This window comes from Euphorbia lathyris, chromosome 2 (genome assembly GCF_963576675.1).
Source record: "Euphorbia lathyris chromosome 2, ddEupLath1.1, whole genome shotgun sequence".
NCBI lineage: Eukaryota > Viridiplantae > Streptophyta > Magnoliopsida > Malpighiales > Euphorbiaceae > Euphorbia > Euphorbia lathyris.
Window position 1 is genome coordinate 107,538,376 of NC_088911.1, and position 21,015 is coordinate 107,559,390.

General features: G+C 39.7%; 1 non-coding gene across 1 annotated transcript; it reads right to left on the reverse strand.

Annotated features, from left to right (window-relative positions):
- Window positions 1-18,959: 18,959 nt before the first annotated feature.
- TRNAS-GCU (transfer RNA serine (anticodon GCU)) lies at window positions 18,960-19,041 on the reverse strand. The gene has a single exon. It is a non-coding gene; the product is annotated as a tRNA-Ser (tRNA).
- Between the last annotated feature and the right edge of the window lie 1,974 nt (window positions 19,042-21,015).

Genomic DNA, 21,015 nt, shown 5'->3' on the forward strand with positions numbered 1-21,015 from the left:
GTATCTCGCACATCTTTACCATGTCTCACATACCCGTCAAGTGGTCTACCTTTAGACCCTGAGGTGTTCTCTACGTCTTCGCCAGGTTATACTTTGTGTGGGATATATCGCACATATCTTTATCGTCCTGTTCATACCGATAGGGGGTGTACCACCTGCATCGTGACCTGTCACATGCATCTTCGCCATCGTGTTTAAGTCATCCGGAGACATATCCCATATGTCACGACGTACTCCGCCTCCCTCTATCATGGTTGGGAATACTGTTCGTTAGATATGCATCCTTGCCAGATCCAAACTGTTTGGTGGTCATACCTCGTTTGTCATAACATTCACATCGTGGGGCAAGTTCCGTTCACTTTCCGTATGGTCGACTCGAGACGTACTATATGTGTCGCCACGTCGCCTACAACTTATCGATAGTTAAAAAAAAGAAACATTGTCATGGCATCGATTCCCTCGAGACTCGAATTAACCATTCGTCACATGTCTTATACACGTACTACTTATGTCTCAAGACATACCCTGTATGTCGCTACGCCTTAGCCAACACATCTTAAGATTGTGACCGGTACCTTGAACTCAAATAGAACCATAATCTCACGGGTCGTTGTCACGTCCCTTTCGTATCTCAAGACATACCCACGTATATCACCGTGCTATACACAATGCCCATGTGATTCCAAATTACGTTGTTATATTATCCGGACCTCTCATCTCATAAGTCATCATCATGACCTTCGTATGCTAAGACATGCCACATATGTCGGTGCACCGTGCACCTATGCTCCAAAGTTATGTTCGGTACCTTGTGGTCGAGTCAACTGTTTGACACGAATCTCGCTTATGTGTCATCATTCGCATCTGGGGATGTAGTCCATACATAGCACCTCCGCATTTCAGAGTTGTGAGCAATACCCTGAACCCCGAAACGATCCCTTAACTGGTGTGTTGTGCACACTTCCCATTTGTACCTTTAGGTGCGCCATGTGGGTCGTCATAATGCCCCCTCGTATTTACATCATCCCACTGTCCGGACCCCAGGTTCACGTTGACCCTCGGGTGCACGTTTCATACGAAGTCATCGCGTCACATCCGCACTTTGACTAGCGCCTTATAGGTCACCTCGTCACATCTAATAAATCCATGCGTCATTGCACTAACCTCTTAGCTAGTAGGTCATCCTCATGCCCCATTGGTACTCTCGGTCATACCTTGTATATCGACATGTCATTGTACTAAGGTAACCCACGCATCCTTGGCCTTCTTGAGACACCCTGTCGCATCTTCAAAATAGGCAAATCGATATGAGACATACCAGGTGTGTCATCATATATCGTAACACGTCAGTATTCCAAAACATGTGACACTAGTTCTTCGAACACGTATCAACTTTCGGTGCATATCCCGTATGTCACCGCTTGCGCTTTAGTCATACGTTGGGCCTTGTCGAAACGTGCCCCATATGTTGCCTTATCATCGGAAATATTTGTAGTCCACGAATATGTCATTAGGCTATCCAATTCTGGACTGACCTTTGACGCATGTCATCCCTCGCACCTTACTCACATATCAAAGACTGAGTCGTTTATACCATCCAGGAAGCGTTAAGCTTGTGGCACACACCCCCATACGCGGTTTGGTACGTCTTGTTCGCAGGTCAAAGGTCGAGTCATTCATGTCATTGAGTTTAAGTCGAATCTGGGGCAAGTTCATATATGTCATCATGTGCGTCTCGTTTACATCTCCAATGACGAGTCATTTGTATCATCAAGTTCGAGTTGAACTTTTGGCACGTACCTGTCATATAGAGTGATTCATGTCGTCGAGTCCAAGTCATACCCTTAGGCACGTGCCCTATGGTCCGTCTCGAGGATCCCGCTCATACCTTGACACACTGAGTCATTCATGTCGTGAGGCTCCTATCAAACTCTTGACGTACGCCCTATAAATTGTCACTCATGTTTTGAGTACGCCTCAAACAGCGGTTTGTTTATATTGTCAAATCCTCGACACACTCCCCCTACATCATTGGTACCGTTGTCCATGCGCCTCCAAACTCCGAATTGCCTTATTCACGAGTTTGAGACATATGCCCTATGTGTCGCTATTTGGGTCTCACTCGTATCAGTAGTATCGAGTTGTTCGTACCGTGTCTAAGTCCAACGTTTGGCACTTAACTCTAAGGTCTTGGTTTGCACCTTCGGTGCTCCTCAAATTGTTCATTAGTGATAGGTTCCAGTCGAACTATCGACGTCTACCCTGTGTGTCATTGCTGGTATCTCAAATATCAGTGATGGACCGAATACGTCATAAATATCCACATAAGACCTTTAGGGATTCTCATAAAACATATTGTTATCGTGTTTGCACTATGAAACAAATTGACCTTTGACACATCCTAGGTAAGTCGTCGTTTCCATCTCGTTGGTACCTCGATAGGATTAGGACACCTCTCATTCTACCAGATGCACCGATGTCCATGAATTCATCGAGGTATGTGTGTCTCTATCTTGAGTTAATCCTTGGACCGCACCCTGCGTGTTGGTATCGTATCTAGTTGACACCTCCAATGTTGTTAGGAGGTGTGCTTCATCTATACCCAAAGTTGGTCAGATAATACGTGTGTCATATGCATACCGTGTTCGTGTATCGTACCTAACATGTTGGATTTCCCCCGCGATGGTCAAAATCCCAAAATCAAGCCATCACATCGTTCGTGAGTTGTGTATAAGTCAATTGTGGGGGCACATCAAGTGTGACTCCCATCATGCCTTTTGGCTACTTCTAAGGCATACCATGTACGTCATCGTACTTCCTAAATGCACTATGTTTCAAACCACTCTGTCGTGATACTAGTGAGCCAAGTAGGAGTTAATAATTGGCACATACCTCGTATGTTGACATATGCATCCAATTCGGACCTCGAGTATCTGGTATGCCGCGTTCGTTATCCCATCAGATAATACCCATCATTGTAGAGAAGCTGACAATTGGCGCACATCACATATGTCACTCGCGTCTTCCTTATGCCTTAACCTGTTTAGGGCACACCCCGTGTGTTACCGCTTTCTGCATGGCACGCCAAGGTTCCATTGGTACATCTACGTATTTGTATCTTGGGTTTAAACTAACCATTGATCCACGCCCCATGGGTGTTGGTCACATCCCGCTTGCTTCTAGTTTAGGACACACCCTCTACGTCGGCCTGTTTCAGGAAGCTTGTGTTTCCTAGAAAGGCGGTTCCCTGCTATCAGTATTGTTACCAGGTAAACTATGGACACATATCCCGCATGTCTCCATCATGGTCTGTTTAAGTCTCGGACGTACCATGAGTGTCACATCAGCCCGGTAACGCCCTATATGTTCGAGGTACGACAGTAGAACCGACGGTGACAATACCTCACATACACCTCATGCATAGTCGCTTAGGTTGTTCTTTTTAGATCGTGAGTCGTATCGATGTACCAAGTATGTCATTCCCACCACTCATGTCGCTACCCCTCCAATGTATCTACACGTCACGGATATCATCGGGGTACACTCTCATTTACCTAGCGTCCTAGGGAATTTTACTTATCATGAGGGTCGTCTCAATCTCACAAGTGTCAGTCATGTCAAGCATCATTCAACATTGTACATCTTGTAAAGCATTGCAAGGTAAACTTGTAGGGTTCGTACTGATGTGTGTATAACAGTTGAAATGGTTTCAGGCATCGGCACTTCCAAACAGGTAAGTTAGCACAAACGACCGAAGTACTGCCGACGGCTCTGGTAAAAAAAAGAAAAGAAAAAAAAGAAGGGGTTTAGCTCCCGTCAAATCGTGTTTATGTTGTGAGAAATAAAGCGCAGACCACGAATCATGCATAAATCATACATCCATCTATAGGAGGCATAAGTAGATAGCTTTAGCATTCGCATCGCACGTGCATTGCATCATCAAAATTCATAATGCCTAAAAAGCTCCACGCACCGGTCCTTTCTCTTTCCTTGTTAGAAACCCAACTCATGGCCCAGTCCAGCAATTCAAACCACAATCTTGAGAGCCGTGTGCAAGGGGCTTTAGCCAAATACATCTTTTCTGATGAGTTCAAACGTGCTCTTAATGATCCGGAGAATACTAAGCATGAGGGGGTTGAAAATTCCCAAGAGATGATAGGAGATTTCAATCTCAGAGCAGAAATCAAGTGAGTTCTTCCCGATATCCTTGCTTCAGATGAATTCAAGATAGAGCTGAAAAGGTTGGTCAGGGAGGTCCTGAGCGAGTCACTAGTTGCGGAGATCCCGAAAGCTGCTATGGAGAAACCTATGTTCCAGCTCGCGTCACAAGTTAATCCACAAACATTCACTCCACCAAGGGTAGGCTCACACCATATTTCACGAACACAACAAGATCCACACCATCGGGGACATGAGATTACCAGGGTTGTTCGCCCTCCATCGCCCACTCAGTATAGAAGGGAGGGAAGGGAATTCTCCACTTTCACTCAACCCTTGTTTGAAGTGTTGGAGGGTCTACGAATGCATGACATACTTCACCCTCTACCAGCCACGGGAGGTCAAACCACTGAATTAGTCAAACGCAGGGGCTACTGCCACTTCCACCAGAAATATGGTCACGAAACAAGCACTTGCATGAGGTTGAAGCATGAAATCCAAGATCTCATCGAAGCTGGAAAGATAAGTGATCCAGATCCTTCTCAATAGATGAAGCCTTCGACTTGTTCCTTGAATGGCGAAGTCTACAACGGATCAGGATAATCTAAAGAAGAAGTTCTCGAGATTGAGGACACTTATGAAGTGGGAGAATCTGAAGCTTCTTGAAGTAGCATGAGAGAGAGGAGTGCACTTGTAGTCTTTATCCTTGTCTTTTATTTTATCTTCTATTCCACAAGATGTTGTTAACCTCCTTTTGAATTCAATGAAATTTCGTTTCCGCAAATTTATCCTAAACATACGTACTTACATTTGATATCTACTCAATTGAGATATTCCCGCTTCTATCATGGCACGGACGTAAGCTCTAGAATATACTTATTGCTTAGTACTTAACCACTGAAGAGAGAAAATTAAGAGAGTAAAAAAAAAAGCAAAATAAATCATGAGAAGTGATTCCCTGACTCTACGATGATAAGTCGGGCGTAGACCCATCAAACGAAGGGTTCTCACCGGCTTTTGCCAGAAAGAAGATTGAGCGACAATCAATAAAGTCTAAAAGAACAAGTGCATGAGTGCACCATTCAGAACAAGACGGGGGCAACTAACCTATCAACGATAAAGGACCCTGTTCCAGGATCAATGAAAAGGTTCAGATCTATGATGACTCAAAGTAAAAAAAAAAGGGCAATGCTGAAAAGGCTCAGGGGCAAAGTCAAGCCAATCAGAAGTAAGAGAAAATTATCAAGTAGACGTAACTAGCCGAGGGGCGTCAAGGGGACAAGAGCGGTTGACATTGCCCAGCAAATGGGTGATCAAATGTATGAGAAAACCTCACTTTAACGAAGAAAGATCAAATGTGTAGGCGAATGAAGCCGAAGGCGGCGATAAAGTTTAGAACTTTAATCAATCTCGAGGGAACCGAGGAATCCTTCTCATGAAAAAAAAAGAAAGAAAATCCCGATAGGTTGAAAATCCGCAAAGGATGACCTATGCAACAATAAGGGACACCCCAATAAGTGAAAACCCCACGGGGCGCTTATTTGAAAATTCCGGGGACAAAAGGAGAGAGTTAAAATAACTGAAATGTGAAAACCCGAAAGGGCATACTTCGGTGACAGTGGTTAATAAACTGAGCAGTAAATAATTCAATGTATGTTTGCCAAGTGCTTTATTTAAGCTAGACGGTTGCATTTGCAATGAAAACACCCGCATCAATAGACACCCCATCTCAACTAAAGTCGCCTCGACACCCATGAACCGATCCAAAATCTATAAAAAAAACAAAAAAGACTATTCTTCTCTCTCATGCTCCATGAAGTTTTGTTCCTCTGCTCCTCTGTTGCCCTCTCAAGAGTCAAACTTCGATCGAAGCAACTACTCCTGAACGGCAGTATCCCTAGCTTGAGCGCACGTGAAATTTCACCTCGAGTTGACAGGGGCATGCGCTCGCATCAACTTCTAACCCACACCAAGACGGTAACTTCAATCGCGGGCACGACCATACAATCAGATCACCATCCATCTCGCTCCGGAAGCTTCTCCATTAACGAAGGCATCAGGCATGAACTCATCATCAAATGCTCAGCATAAAAGTGGCCCGTGGATGTAAACCCCCTGATCTATCCGGTATCATTCACAATCAAGAAAGAAAAAAAAAAGAAAAATTGAACAAAAAGGTTGGATTGAAAACCTCAAAAGAGGCGATCCAAGCAAAAGGAGAGATAGAGAAAATTGGTGAGATTTAGAAAAGATGAATTGAAAACCCCTAGGGGCAGTTCATGCAAAAGGAGATATAAAGAATATCGGAGAGATCCCGTTGAGTTGAAAACCCGAAAAGGGCGGCTCAGGCAAAAATTAGGGAAAAAATGAATACATCTAACTCTGGTTAAAAGCGAGAGCCCTTTTGACACGAGCTCATCAAGACTAAATCCTCATCCTTACAACCCTTAGTTTCAAACTTAACCTCGCCCTCATCCTCGCACTCCTTGGGGACGGCCTGAAACATCATTTCTCGATCTGAAGCTACAAAAATCCTCCAAGCCTATGAAAGGGGAATCCATCCGAGCATCTCATCCACATGTACATAGTTTGCATTCTCACATGTCCATACATCCGCATAAAGCAAAACGCATAGGCCACACTTACATACATTCAAACATTCTTCGTCCTTACAACCCTTAGTTTCAAACTTATCCTTGCCCTCATCCTTGCACACCTAGAGGATGGCCTGAAGCATCATTTCTCGATCTGAAGCTACCGAAATCCTCCAGCCTATGAAAAAGGGAATCCATTCAACCATCTCATCCACACATACATAGTTTGCATACCCACGTGTCCATACATCCATATAAAGCAAAACGCATAGGCCACATGCATGCACATTCAAACACACGCACGGTCACCTGCACACAAGTGTTTACACGCATCCATAGACTAGGCTACATTCACCCATCTATATGCATCACTACACACCTGCGGTCGATTTAGAGACTAGGGTCGCTAGAAAGAGCCATTTTACCTGCGGTCGATTTAGAGACTAGGGTTGCTATTGAGCCATTTTGCCTGCGGTCGATTTAGAGACCAGGGTTGCTTTTGAGCCATTTTACCCACGGTCGTTAACCAGGGTTGCTATTGAGCCATTTTGCCAGCGGTCGATTTAGAGACCAGGGTTGCTTTTGAGCCATTTTACCCATGGTCGTTGACCAGGGTTGCTTTTGAGCCATCTTTGCCCGCGGTCGTAGACCAGGGTTGCTTTTGAGCTATTTCACCCACGGTCGTAGACCAGGGTTGCTTTTGAGCCATTCCCCCCGGTCGTAGGCTGGGGCCGCTTTTGAGCCATCTCACTCGCGGTCGTGCACCAAAATTGCTGTTGAGCCATTTTTACCCGTAGTCAACATAGGCTAGGATCCGAAAGAAGAACATCTGCCGACGGCCGATTCAAAGGCAAGGCCAGAAAGAATCGAAAACGACGCCAGAGCGCGTAGCACAAAGGTCAGGTATTCTTCCTCCTACTCTTTACGTGTCTTTTACTTTTATATGTTTTACATTGCATGTGTTGCGTTAGCAAAAAACGTTTTCAAAACACACACATCACTGTCAAAATAGGAAAGTAGGGGCAACTGTAGACACCGAGTCGGAGGACCTGTGATGAAAACCTTTAACAAAGCGGTCGAAGCGGTTGGTTCCGGGAAAATTTTGAAAGAAAAAGAGAAAAACGTATAATAATAAAACGGTGAGTCAACGAGAATCACGGTCGTTGAGTGAACGGCTCGTGGACGCTCCGCGACGTAGAGCGAGCGCCTAGCGGCAGCCGACGTATGTCCGACGACAGTCGGACGCACGTCCGGCAGCGCAGGGAGTGCGCTCGGCGTCCGCGGGACGCCCGACTGTCGTCAGGCACGCACCCCCGACAGCCGTTGGGCGAGCGCCCGACGGCCGCTGGGCAGGCGCCCAATGACGTTGGGCGGACGCCCAACATCAGTTGGGCGTTCGCCCAACATAGGTTGGGCGTTCGCCCAACCAGGGTGGGCGATCGCCCAACCCCCTTTGGGCGACGCCCAATTTTACTCGGGCGTCGCCCAAAGTTCCGGGGATCCGTTTGCCTATATAAGGCACGGATCCCCATGCATTTAAAAAAGGACTTTTTGGGGAGAGAGCTTTTCACTCTAAACATTTTTAGAGAGAGAAAATCTTTTTTTGGGAAAAAACATTTTTTTTCCTAAAAATTCCAAATTTCCTAAAAGTTAAAATTTTATCAAAAAACACAAAAACACCGGAAAAGCACGATTCGTGGGATCAACTGACTTCAACCGTCAATACCGAACTTGAGGTATTATCCGAGGACTAGACTTGTTTTATTTTATTTAATTTATTTCTTTTGTTTATTTATTTTTATGTCCTAATTTTATTTATTTAGTTATTCATTTATTTATCACGTTTTATTTAATTTCTTGTCTTTATTTATTTTTTTTATCTCGTGTTACGTAAAATTCGGTTTTGTTTTAAAATAAAAAACCTCGTTTTGATATCCCAATACGAACCGTGATCCGATTAAAAGGTAGTTCGGGTATTAAAAACGTTGTAATTATAAGTTTTTGAAAAGATATTTCCGAATAACGTTTTAAAATAAAAACGTCGTTTTAGGAATTTCCGTTATTGACTATGATCCATTTTTTGTAGTTCAGAAATCCAAAACGATTGAATTAGACTTAATTTAAAGCTTTTGAATAAATCTGGAAACAGTTGGAGCAGTTCTGTAATTTTCCTTTTTCTGTCACTGATTGCTGTTTACCGACGGATTTTCTGTCGGTAAATCTGCGAATGTGAAAAATGCTGTTTTGGTCCCTCTTTCTCAACTTTTAAGCTTTTGATCCTTTATATATATATGTATATTTATGTAATACTTACTTTCAAGTTATTTTTAAATACTTGGTACATATTGTTATTTAATGTGTTTATAAATTATTTTTCATTATTTGGACTTAATAAAGTATATGTATATATATAGATTTTTCTTTTTCATTTCACTTAAACTAGACATATTTGAGTATTTTGGAGAATCTTTGGGATTGTTTTCTATATCTATTCATCATATATCATTTTGGGGGGACTAAATACTAATTTCTTATCTATAAACCTTATCCATCTTTTTTATGTTTTTTATTAGAATAAGAATTCATTATACTTATTAACATTTACATCACCATTTTTTCTTATTTTTGTATAATGTTTTCTCTATTGTATTTTAATGGATATTATTACTTATTTTGATATTCATATATATTTATATATATTCCTCCATTTTCCTACTTATATGTATATTCTTTCGAATGCATTTGATTGGGTAAATTTTGGTTTAGTTGGTTTATGGTTGTGATTATGATAATGTTAAGAGTTAATTGAGTGAAAAGGGAAAAATAAAATCACAAAAAGAGAATTTAATTTGCTTATTTAAATTTAAAGTTTTCTAGATATTCTTAAAGTGTAAATAATATTTTCGTGACCTCTTTAAACCATTTCTTAAAATCATCACATTTTAAAACCTTAATCTGTTCCAACGACGGATTAAGCGAATCTTGTAATTAAAATCGTTTTTCATTATGAATAATAGAGTTTTGAATTGTTTTCTTAAATGATTTGTACAAAATAAATCGACTTGTATGCCTAACCATGTTTTCGGGTTAAAATTCTTTATTCCACGTCTTCAAACGCTTGAGTCGTTCCAACGGCGATTCGAGTGAACGTCATTAACGGGGTTTTGAAACGTACCTAAATCGTTCCAACGGCGATTAAGGTACGAACCATGTAAATAAACTCATTTTTGGGAAGTGAGTTTGGTTTAGAGTTAGTGTGTAATACGAAGCATAAATCACATAGTAAACTAATCAATTCTTTCTTCTCTTCTCTTTCTCTCCTATGTATTTTGAACTGATGTAAATGGGTGATTCTTTACCAAAGTGGCTTTTCAATAATATATGCTCAAAACGGTTTTCAAAATGAGAAAGAAAAGGTTTCAAATGAATTTTAAACTTAAAGAAATATGCAATTAGTCCGTTATCGCCTAACACGCTGAGTAGGAGGTCGGTGGTTCATAACCGGGCGATGTCGGGGTGCCTAGTAGCCTTTCTCCGGAAAGGAGCTAGCCTTCTCGGCTCGTACCTAAGTTTCTCGAACCCTCACCGGTCTCCCGCAAGGGATCAGTGTTCATTTTCCCATTCGTGGGTGGCGACTCTTCCATACTCCGAGCTCCAGTCCTGCCGAGCAGCTTGATTCCACGATTGGTTGCTTTCGGCGCCAATCACCGCTTACGTCGCCATGAGGTGTCCACCCCGCGGTCCGCCCGGGAGATTAGGCCGCGGCACCTCGTCTAACAGCTATGTAATAAGATTCCTTAGGGTTAGATTGATATCTAGCATAATAACATACTGAGAACTGAATGTCCGGCCTACTAGCAGTTAAGTAGAGTAGAGAGCCAATCATACCTCGATACAATTTACTGTCTACTGACTTACCATTTTCATCAGCGCAGAGGACAGTGTCAGTGCTCATAGGGGTAGATATTGACTTGCAATTCTCAAGTTCATATTTCTTCAATATCTCCTTAGCATACTTAGTTTGACTGATGAAGATGCCATTTTTCCCTTGTTTGATTTGAAGTCCAAGGAAGAAGTTGAGTTCTCCCATCATTGACATTGCAAACTCAGTCTGCATCTGCTTGCTAAATTCCTTGCACATGGACTCATTAGTGGCACCAAAAATAATGTCATCAACATATATTTGAGCCAGTAGGGTATCTTTACCCTTCCTCTTAATGAATAAGGTTGTATCAGCTTTGCCTCTGACATAATTTCTAGTCAGCAGGAAACTAGTCAGCCTCTCATACCAAGCATGTGGTGCTTGCTTGAGACCATACAGAGCCTTTTTGAGTTTATAAACGTGGTTTGGGAACTTGGGATCCTCAAACCCTGGAGGCTGATTAACATAGACTTCCTCGTTTATAACTCCATTAAGGAATGCACTCTTAACATCCATTTGAAATAATTTAAAGTTCATATAACTTGCATATGCACATAAGATTCTTATAGCCTCTAGCCTTGCCACTGGGGCAAAGGTCTCACCATAGTCAATACCTTCTTGCTGACTGTAGCCCTGAGCTACAAGTCTCGCTTTGTTCCTGACCACGTTCCCTTGTTCATCTAGTTTGTTGCGAAAGACCCATCTTATTCCTATGGTCTTCTGGCTTCTTGGATTTGGCACTAAGTCCCATACTTCATTTCTTCTGAACTGATCAAGTTCTTCTTGCATTGCACTCATCCAGAACTCATCGTGCCCAGCTTCAGCGAAGTTCTTTGGTTCCTGAACTGAGACGAATGCTACGTTGCTGAGGTATCTCTTGAGTTGATTTCTTGTCATCAGCGTGTTTTCAGCAGCATAAAAAATGGCACTCTCTGAGTGTCCTCTTGGTATTCTGATCTCTTTTGGTAGAGTGATGTCTTGAGCTAGTTGTGTTTCAACAATCTCTGCAGGTATAGATTGGTCAGTGAAAACAATTTGAGTTTCGCTTTTACCTTTGGTCAGCCCTGGAGGTAGTGACTCAGCGGTTGTTTCTTGGTCAGTGGGTGCTGAGTATGGATCATCCTCAGTCAGCTGCTTGTCTTTTCCTGCAGGGTTAGTTTCATCGAACTCAATGTGTACTGACTCTTCTAAGACCTGAGTTCGTTTATTGAAAACTCTGTATGCTTTGATGTTTGTTGAGTAGCCTAAAAAGATAGCTTCATCAGCTTTTGAATCAAACTTAGCAAGGCTGTATTTAGTATTTAGAATAAAACATTTACAGCCGAAGGCACGAAAGTATCCAATGTTGGGCTTTCGTCCTTTCCAAAGTTCGTAGGGAGTCTTTTTTAATATGGGTCTGACTAGAGCCCTATTACGTATGTAGCAAGCTGTGTTGACAGCTTCTCCCCAAAAGTACTTTGGAAGCCTATGCTCACTCGGCATTGTCCTAGCTATTTCAACCAAGGTTCTGTTTTTCCTTTCAACTACCCCATTTTGTTGAGGCATCCTAGGAGCAGAAAAGTTGTGGTCAATGCCGCTGGCTTCACAGAATTCAACAAACTGTTGGTTTTTTAATTCTCCACCATTATCACTTCGGATGTGAGCTAACTTTAGGCCTTTATCATTTTCAAGTTTTCTTACTAATGTTGAAAATGCCTCAAAGGTTTCATCCTTGCTACTCAGCAAGATGACCCAAGTGTACCGAGAAAAGTCATCTACAATGACCAAGGAAAATCTCCTACCACCCAAGCTCAGCGGCTGGACTGGTCCGAAGAGATCCAAGTGTAGTAACTCAAGTGGACGCTTAGTTGAGACAATGTTTTTACTATGAAAAGATGTTTTAGTTTGTTTTCCAGCCTGACAAGCATAGCATAATTGATCCTTTTCGAACTTAAGTTCTGGCAGTCCCTCAACTAATTGCTTTCTTGCTAATTTGGCCAGGAGGTCCATGCTTACATGACCAAGTCTCCTGTGCCATAACCATGAATTTTCTTCCTTTGACACTAAGCATACATTTTTTGAAAATTTCTTTTCCAAATTCAGTATAAAGACATTATCAATACGAGGGGCAGTTAAAATCAATTCATTTGTTTTTCCCTCGAGTATTTTACATCAAGTGTTATCAAATATAACTTTTCTCTCGTTATCACATAGCTGAGCTACGCTGAGTAAGTTATATTTAAGTCCACTGACTAGGGAGACTGACTCAATAGTAGGATTACCACCAACGGTTCCTGACCCTACTATCTTACCCTTTTTGTTGTCTCCAAAACTTACGCTTCCACCTCGTTTACGCACAACTGTGATGAACTGAGTTTCATCACCAGTCATATGCCTCGAGCATGCGCTGTCAATGTACCACATTTTTTACTTCTCAGCACACCTCAGTCTTACCTGCAATATAGCTAGTTATCTTAAGGTACCCAAGTCTTTTTGGGTCCTTGTTTGTTAGGCTCAGCAGGTAAAGCATCATATTTAATCTTATGACGACACACTTGGATAGTGTGTCCATTTTTCCCACAGAAGTCACAGCTAACCTTCCGTTTGGGATATCTCATTGGCTGGTCAGCACCCCAGTGCTGAGCATGCCAGCACACCTTTGTGGTGTGTCCCTTCTTCCCACAGAAGTCACACTTAAGGGTGGGCACGGTTCGGTTAACCGGTCCATTAGGCAAAAAAATTAACTGAACCGTTATCAACGGTTTTTTAACCATCCAAACCGAAACCGGTCCATATCAATCGGTTAACCATCAAGCGGTTAACCATTAATTTCGGTTAGGTTTTTCGGTTAACGGTTTTTAACCAATTCTCACTAGTTAACCAAAAATCAACGGTTAAATTTTTACCCAAACCTAAATTTTTAAACAATATTAAAATACACATAATTTCAAAAATTCAAATGAAACGAATTTATATAAAAGTTTATAATTTAAAAAACAATTCATCAAGTTTACATTTAAAACATAAAGAAATGTAAATAATATTTTGTCAAAGTACTTATTACAACATAAAGCAGTATAATCTATGTTATATATTTATATTAATCTATATTATAAGCTATGTATTTATATTAAGCAGTATAATCTATGTATTTATATTTATATTTTCTTTGCCTTTGTCGTCAAATGGCCTATATTTTTTTTAATTTATATTTATTAAATGGTTCGGTTAACCGTTAACCGCGGTTTTTGAACACTCTAACCCTAAACCGAAACCGAAACCGAAACCGGTACCTATCTATTTTTTTAACCATTAAGAAAACCACTGGTTCGGTTAACCACTTTTTCCGGTTCGAATTACCGATTTTCGGTTCGGTTACCGGTTTGACCGGTTTTTTTGCCCACCTCTAGTCACACTGGACATTCCGCTAAGGATTCCATCTCTGCTGACCAGTACTTCGGTACTGAGTGTTCAGAGGAATATTTCTTTTATTCGGAATCTTGAGTTGATTCTGAATATATGTGATGTCCTTTCTCAGTTTCTTAGAGTCTGGTTGGACCTCTGAGACAAACTTGTGCATAGTTTCTACGTTGCTATGCAAAGTTGAGTTATCTTGGAGGAGATATCGAAGGTCACCTAGTTTGACCTCTTCAATCTTGTCACATCTCCTGTTGAGTGCTCTAACCTTCTTGTTACACTTTTTGATAAGTGTGTAGAGGTCACTCAGGGCATTTATCATTTCATTTCTGAGCAAGGGTAGTGATATTACCTCAGTTGAGTGTGCCTCATCGTCAGATGCAACGGAGGGGTCAACATGCTCAGAAACACACGGCTCAGCAAGTTCATCTGCCATGAAGCAGATCTTTGCTGACTCAGTGGCATCAGCTTCTGATGATGATGACTCATCACTATCACTCTAGGTTGCCACCATTGCCTTCTTGCTGTTCTTCTTTTCCTTCCTCAAAGTAGGACAGCTTGATTTGATATGGCCAGTTTGATGACATTCAAAGCATGTGATTGGCTTTGAGCTGTCCTTCTTGTACTTGCTGTCGCTGGACTCAGCTTTGTATTTGTCAAACTTCTTGTAAGGCTTCTTTGAATACTTATCGTTCTTTCTGAACAGCCTTTTCATTTTTCTAGTGAACATGGCCATCTCTTCATCGTCTGTTAAGCTCCCGTCAGTGGAGTCAGCTTTCATGACAAGAGATTTTTGCTTCTTGTCCTCAGACTTCTCCTTCACCTCAAAGTTCTTCATTGAGATCTCATGGGTCAGCAGAGATCCAATGAGTTCATCATACTTGTAGGTGGTCAAGTCTTGAGCTTCCTCAACAGCAGTTTTCTTGGCTTGCCAGCTTTTGGGAAGGCTCCTCAGTATCTTCTTGACTTGCTCTTCCTCAGTAAAGATCTTGCCAAGTCTTTTGAGCTCGTTGATTATGTTTGTGAATCTTGAGTTCATTTCAGAGATTCCTTCATCATCATTCATTTCAAACAGCTCGTACAACCTCATGTGTTGGTTCACCTTAGACTCCTTAACTTTGTTGGTTCCTTCATAGGTGACCTCCAGTTTCTTCCAGATTTCCTGCGCTGACTCACAACCTGAAATCTTGTTGTACTCTGCAGCATCTAACGCACAGTGAAGCATGTTTATAGCCGAAGCATGATTTTGTAGCTTCTTGAGGTCATCTTCTGTCCATTTAGCATCAGCTTTGACAACCGTTTGGCCGTCAACAGTTTCAACAGGAACAAATGGGCCTTGGACTATAGAGATCTATGCACTCATATTTGTTGCCTGAATGAAATTTTTAATTCTGTTCTTCCAAAAGGTATAGTTAGACCCGAAGAACAGAGGAGGCCGAGTAATGGACAGTCCCTCAGAAGAATCTGAGTTGTCTGATTTTCTAGGAGGAAACAAGTGCTGTTCTCAGCCATTGTGGGGATCAGCTCAAGATAGTTATATCTTGCTCAGTGAGCTTTTAAGCTCTGATACCACTTATTGGTCCCATATAACGTGACAAGGTTAGTTCCAAGGGGGGGGGGGGGATAGGAACTATTTAAAATTTTGTCCATTAAGGCTGACTTCTTTTCTTTTCTGAAAAGGTTTACACAGCGGCGCTAAGTAGTTTTAAGACACAAGCTTAGTCAACTAGTGACTAAGTCTGCTTCTTTCCTTGAGTCAGGAGATAGCACATAAGTCTATTCCTGAACTCAGCTTCTTAGTGCACTCAACTCAGTGTCTGTTCGTTACTTAGTCAGTTTTATAGCAAGCAATATATAAAGGAGTTTAAAGGTTAGAAATATGTTACTCAGCAGACATATCCTGGTTCGGCCTCTCCGCCTACGTCCAGTCCACGGAACTCGTTTCGAGCTTTTTGAATCCTCTACTGAGCTCTTTAAAGGTAGAGCACGAAACCCTTTACAACAGAAGCTGAGTATACAAGAGTACCTTCCTCTATTCCTCTACTCACTCCTATAACTACCGCTGAGTACTATAACCAAGTACTCAGCTTTTCCTTTCTATTCTTCTAGAAATGATAAGTGTTTGTCCTAAACAACAATTGCTAAGACACTTTAGACGAATGAAATCACTCTAGACTTTTACACAAAGATTGGAATTGGTGTAAGGTTTGCTTTGCTTTTCTCACAGAACTTCAAGTATGAATTTGGTCAGCGTTTCGACTTGATTGAAGATCTGCATCGAATGAAGCATTTGAGAGACCTATTTATAGTGACACTTGAGGCACCGGTGATTTCGAATTTCGAAATAACCGTTGGAGTCAAACGGCTTCCTGTCGCTTTCACTAAGGACGTGCTCAGTGTCGTTGGCCAATGAGATTCTTGTATCTTCTGTTTATGGCAGTGCTCAGCAGCTTTTCGTCAGATGAATAGAATGTTTCGACATTAATAGTAAAGTCTTCCAGACAGCTTACTGCGTCTTCTGAGCTTTACCCAAAGTAGAAATACTTTGTCTCTAAGTTAGTTCTGTTCTGCCGCTGACTTGTACTTCTTGTCGTTTAACTCAGCAGCTTCATCTTGAAGCAATTGATAGAAGGCTTCTCGATCCTTCTTCATGCTGAGCTAGCGCTTTGCTTAGAACGACTGTGTTTTGTCTTCCTGGGCCGTGAGGTCTTGATCTGTTGACTTGGGCTTGACTTTCTCTTATGGGCCTTTAGGCTTTTTATCTTAATGTCTTATAAATCAATTAACTCAACATTGAACAAACACATTAGTGTGAATAAATCAAAGCATTTAAATTTAATGTGTTAGAATATTTTTATCATTCACATAAATAATTTTGTCAAATCAAAATCATGTGGAAATGTGTTTCAACAAGCACTAATGTGTCTGTGTGAGGAGGAGGTGTGTAATTAGTTGTAGAAAAAACATGATTCAGAGGCTCATACCTTACGTCGGTGCGAGAATAGGATCCTAAAAAGCTAGCCCATTTGCACGGAGGTTTAGGATTTAATCCTCCATATATCACATTGATTTTTGCTACAAACCCTTTAGGATTCGACCAGATCTTACGCTTTAATCTGGGGATTTCTACTTCTTGCATTATCATTTTCTCACCGAAAAACTTGCTTTTTCCGTCGATGCATCAGATCTTTTTTGTTGAAGGGGTTGATTGATGGATTCAAATGATAAATCACCAATTATAGTCGTCTTTAGAGCCAATAAACTTATAGTGAAATATTGACTCCATGGGCACCGTACTAAATTATAAATTGGGTAAATTTTTCTATATCTAACCCAGATGACATTTATCGTTTAAGTGAGTTCCTATAAAATAGGAAAGGTGTCGACGGTTCTGTGCAAGCATTCTGATGCTTAAGTTAGTGTCACCTTAAGAATAGTGAAAAAGTAATGGAGGCTAGAATTTATACTTGAAAGATTCCCTTAAACCCTTATATAGGTTATTGAGGATCCTATTAGGAGCTTAGAGTGTCATCTTCCTATTGGCGGATCGCTTCATCCCAATAAGAACTCTCCACGTGCATCACCTTTTTCCTTTTTGTGTTCATATTAACATTCTCTGGATAAATGTCATGTGGGCTCATGTCTTTCGACTATCAATATTGACTACGTCTGAATCCTAAACTCTCGAGCTTCAAGGGATTCAGAACAGTGTCGCATTGGTTGTTGTCGGTCGTCTGACATTCGAATCTTGGAAATCTTGGAGTCGCTTATTAGTCTGCATTTAAACCTTTGTGTCACCTTGAGAATAGAGAAAAAGTAGTGGATTTAGAGCATACTTCAAAGATTCCCTTAAACCCTCTATATATAGGTTGTTGAGGTTCCTATTAGGGGCTTAGAGTGTCATCTTTCTATTGGCGGATCGCTTGATCCCGATAAGAACGCTCTACATGCATCACCTTTTTCCTTCTTGTGTTCATATTAACATTCTCTAGATAAATGTCATGTGGGTCCATGTCTTTCGACTATCAATACTTACTATGTTTGAATCCTAAACACTCGACCTTCAAGGGATTCAAAACAGTGTCGCATTGGCTGTTGTCAGTTGTCTGACATTCGAATCTTGGACATCACCGAGCTCCCAAATGTGATATTTGCATGTTACGAGTTAGCTAAATATTTTAGAGAGTCATGTCGTTCTGTTAAAATGTCTTTAAATGACTAGTGGGCAAAAAGCATAATTAAGCCCTTGAACTTTTCCTGTTTTAAGGATCAAGCCACTGATCATTTATTTTTTTTACATTGAGCCCCTAATCATTAATTTTGTTATGGATTTGACCCTTATTTAACTTTTCCGTCGAGTTTAGGAGATGAGAAGATCGATTTGGCGATTCTAATGTTGAAAATCACAAAATGGGAGAGGAGAAAATCGAGTTTGGAAGAATATACTGGAAATTAATTTCTATAATTTCGTTTTAGTTTTTAATTTTTATCTCTCCTAGTCAAGGAATTCTTATTTTTATTTGTCCATGTCAATAAGTCGAATCGCCATAACAATGTATGTAGTCCAAACTCGACGAAAAAGTTAAATAATGGCATAATCCATAATAGAATCAACGATCAAGGACTCAATTAGAAAAATAAATAATTAAGTGCTTAATCTTTAAAACAGCTGAAGTTTAGGGGCTTAATTATGTTTTTTTGCCAATTTAAAAATGCTATTTAACAAAATCTTGTTCATGTAAAAATAAACTAAAAAAAAATATTGGCCTTAACCTGAGATGAAGAGATTATATACAGTTATTTAATAATTTATTCAGCTAAAAAAAGTGATTTTAACAGTGAAATTTATCTCTAAAATAAAAACCAAGGAAAAGAGAAACAAAAACATTCGACGCCTGAGAGATTCGAACTCTCGCGGGGAAACCCCATGTACTTAGCAGGCACACGCCTTAACCACTCGGCCAAAGCGTCATCTTGTTATGTGAACGAAACATATATTAATGTCTGGTTTAACTCTAACTCAATTTGACTTTACACCCGGATATTTTTCAATTAAACTAATAGCTTATGATTGGCATAAAGTGTATTTGGCCCCTAAGTTATGGAGTCAAAATCAATTAGCCCTCCATTCTTCCCAAATCAATTAAGGGGTTCTAAGCTTTTCAAAACCCACCAATTAAGCCCTCACCTTGAAAATGTAAGGACCTCTTTGTTGATTTGGAAGAATATGGAGCTAATTAATTTTGGCTCTATATTTTAGGGGCCAAATAGGTTTTATGCCCTTGTGATTTATTCCATTATATATCTCGTGAAACTTGTAAAATTTATAGGTTGATTTTGATAATACATGGGATAAGGTGAAAAAACATTTTGAAGGTTGGAGTAATTTTATATTTTTATTCTTAATGTGGTAATTATATTTTTAAAGTTTGCAAATTTAACTAATTTTACCATTAACTATATAATTATATTTTGTGCTGTCATGGAACCGTTTTAGCACACCCCCACACGCGAAAACACATTTGGGCTTGAAGCGTGATAACACAGGCCCATATTACCATGTAATACAAATGACTCAACAAATGGGGCTGCCAGGAATCGAACCATAGACCACTTGGTCACATTGACTCTGATACCATGTCATGAAACCGTTTTAGCTAAAAGCTCAAGCTCATAATTAAAGGTACACTTCATATTAATAGCTGACAGTGCAATCATAAATTTTGTGAGTTTCATTCTATTTGTACATCATGTTATCGTTTATGCGCAACAGACTAAAAACATGTGTAATACGTGATTTTTTAAGTAAAAAAAATCTCGTATATATATATATATATATATATATATATATATATATATATATATATATATATATATATATATATATATATATATATATATATATCTTTAATTTGGTGCATAATATGAATCTTTTTTTTTTTGTATTTTGTTCATATGTGTGCACGTTCTTTAATCTGCTACTGATGAGTAATAAAATGACCACAAGTGAAGTGAAGATAATAAAATTCATGATTGCATAGAGCGTTCCATTAATAAAAACTCAAAATTGATCCAACTTTCGATCATTAGGAATAGATTTGGCTCAACTTCCAAATGTTCAAAGTATAATTGTGTCATTTATGACGTTAGGGGTAAATTGCTTTTGGCTAAACGTGAAAATATCTCGTTTATACATGTGTTTTTGATTTGGTGTAGAATACGAGAATTTTTTTTAAAACTTTTTAATTTTTTCTTTTATATGTGAATGTATTTTTAATTTGTTACAGATAAATAGTAACACAACGCATATGTGGAATTGAGATAACTAGATTCATGACTTTCTAAAGTATTATATTAATAAAAATTGAAAATTGGTTTAACTTTCAAATTTAAGAAGCTAAATTGGCTCAATTTATAAATATTAGAGATATAAATTTAGTATTTATGACGTTAGAGGTAAAATTACAATTAGTGATAAAGTTGGAAAAGTTTTGTAATCCTTGATATCATTTAATTAAGTTGGAAAAGTTTTGTAATCCTTAATATCATTTAATAGTAAAAAAATCATTATTTAATGAATATTGTAACTAAATTCGATTTTTTAGAATAAAATTCAATATATAATGATATTGGTTTTTGTATTTAGTTATTACGGAATAAACAAGTTTATGAAATTGATGAGACACATAAAATTCAGGAATACTTTTATGGACAAATTCAGGGAGCTGGTGATACGAAATAATCAAGTTCAAACAGCTGGTAAGAGACTTACAAAGTTTAGGGAGTCAATTTACTTAAAGATAGACCAATTAAAAATCCTAAATCCACATCTATCTGATCATAATTCGATGGAATTCAACTTTGACTTGATAAAACTAGATGAATTCGGTCTTTCTGAAAATTACAACAGCATTATAAATAGAAACTGCACTTAAAAACAAAAGA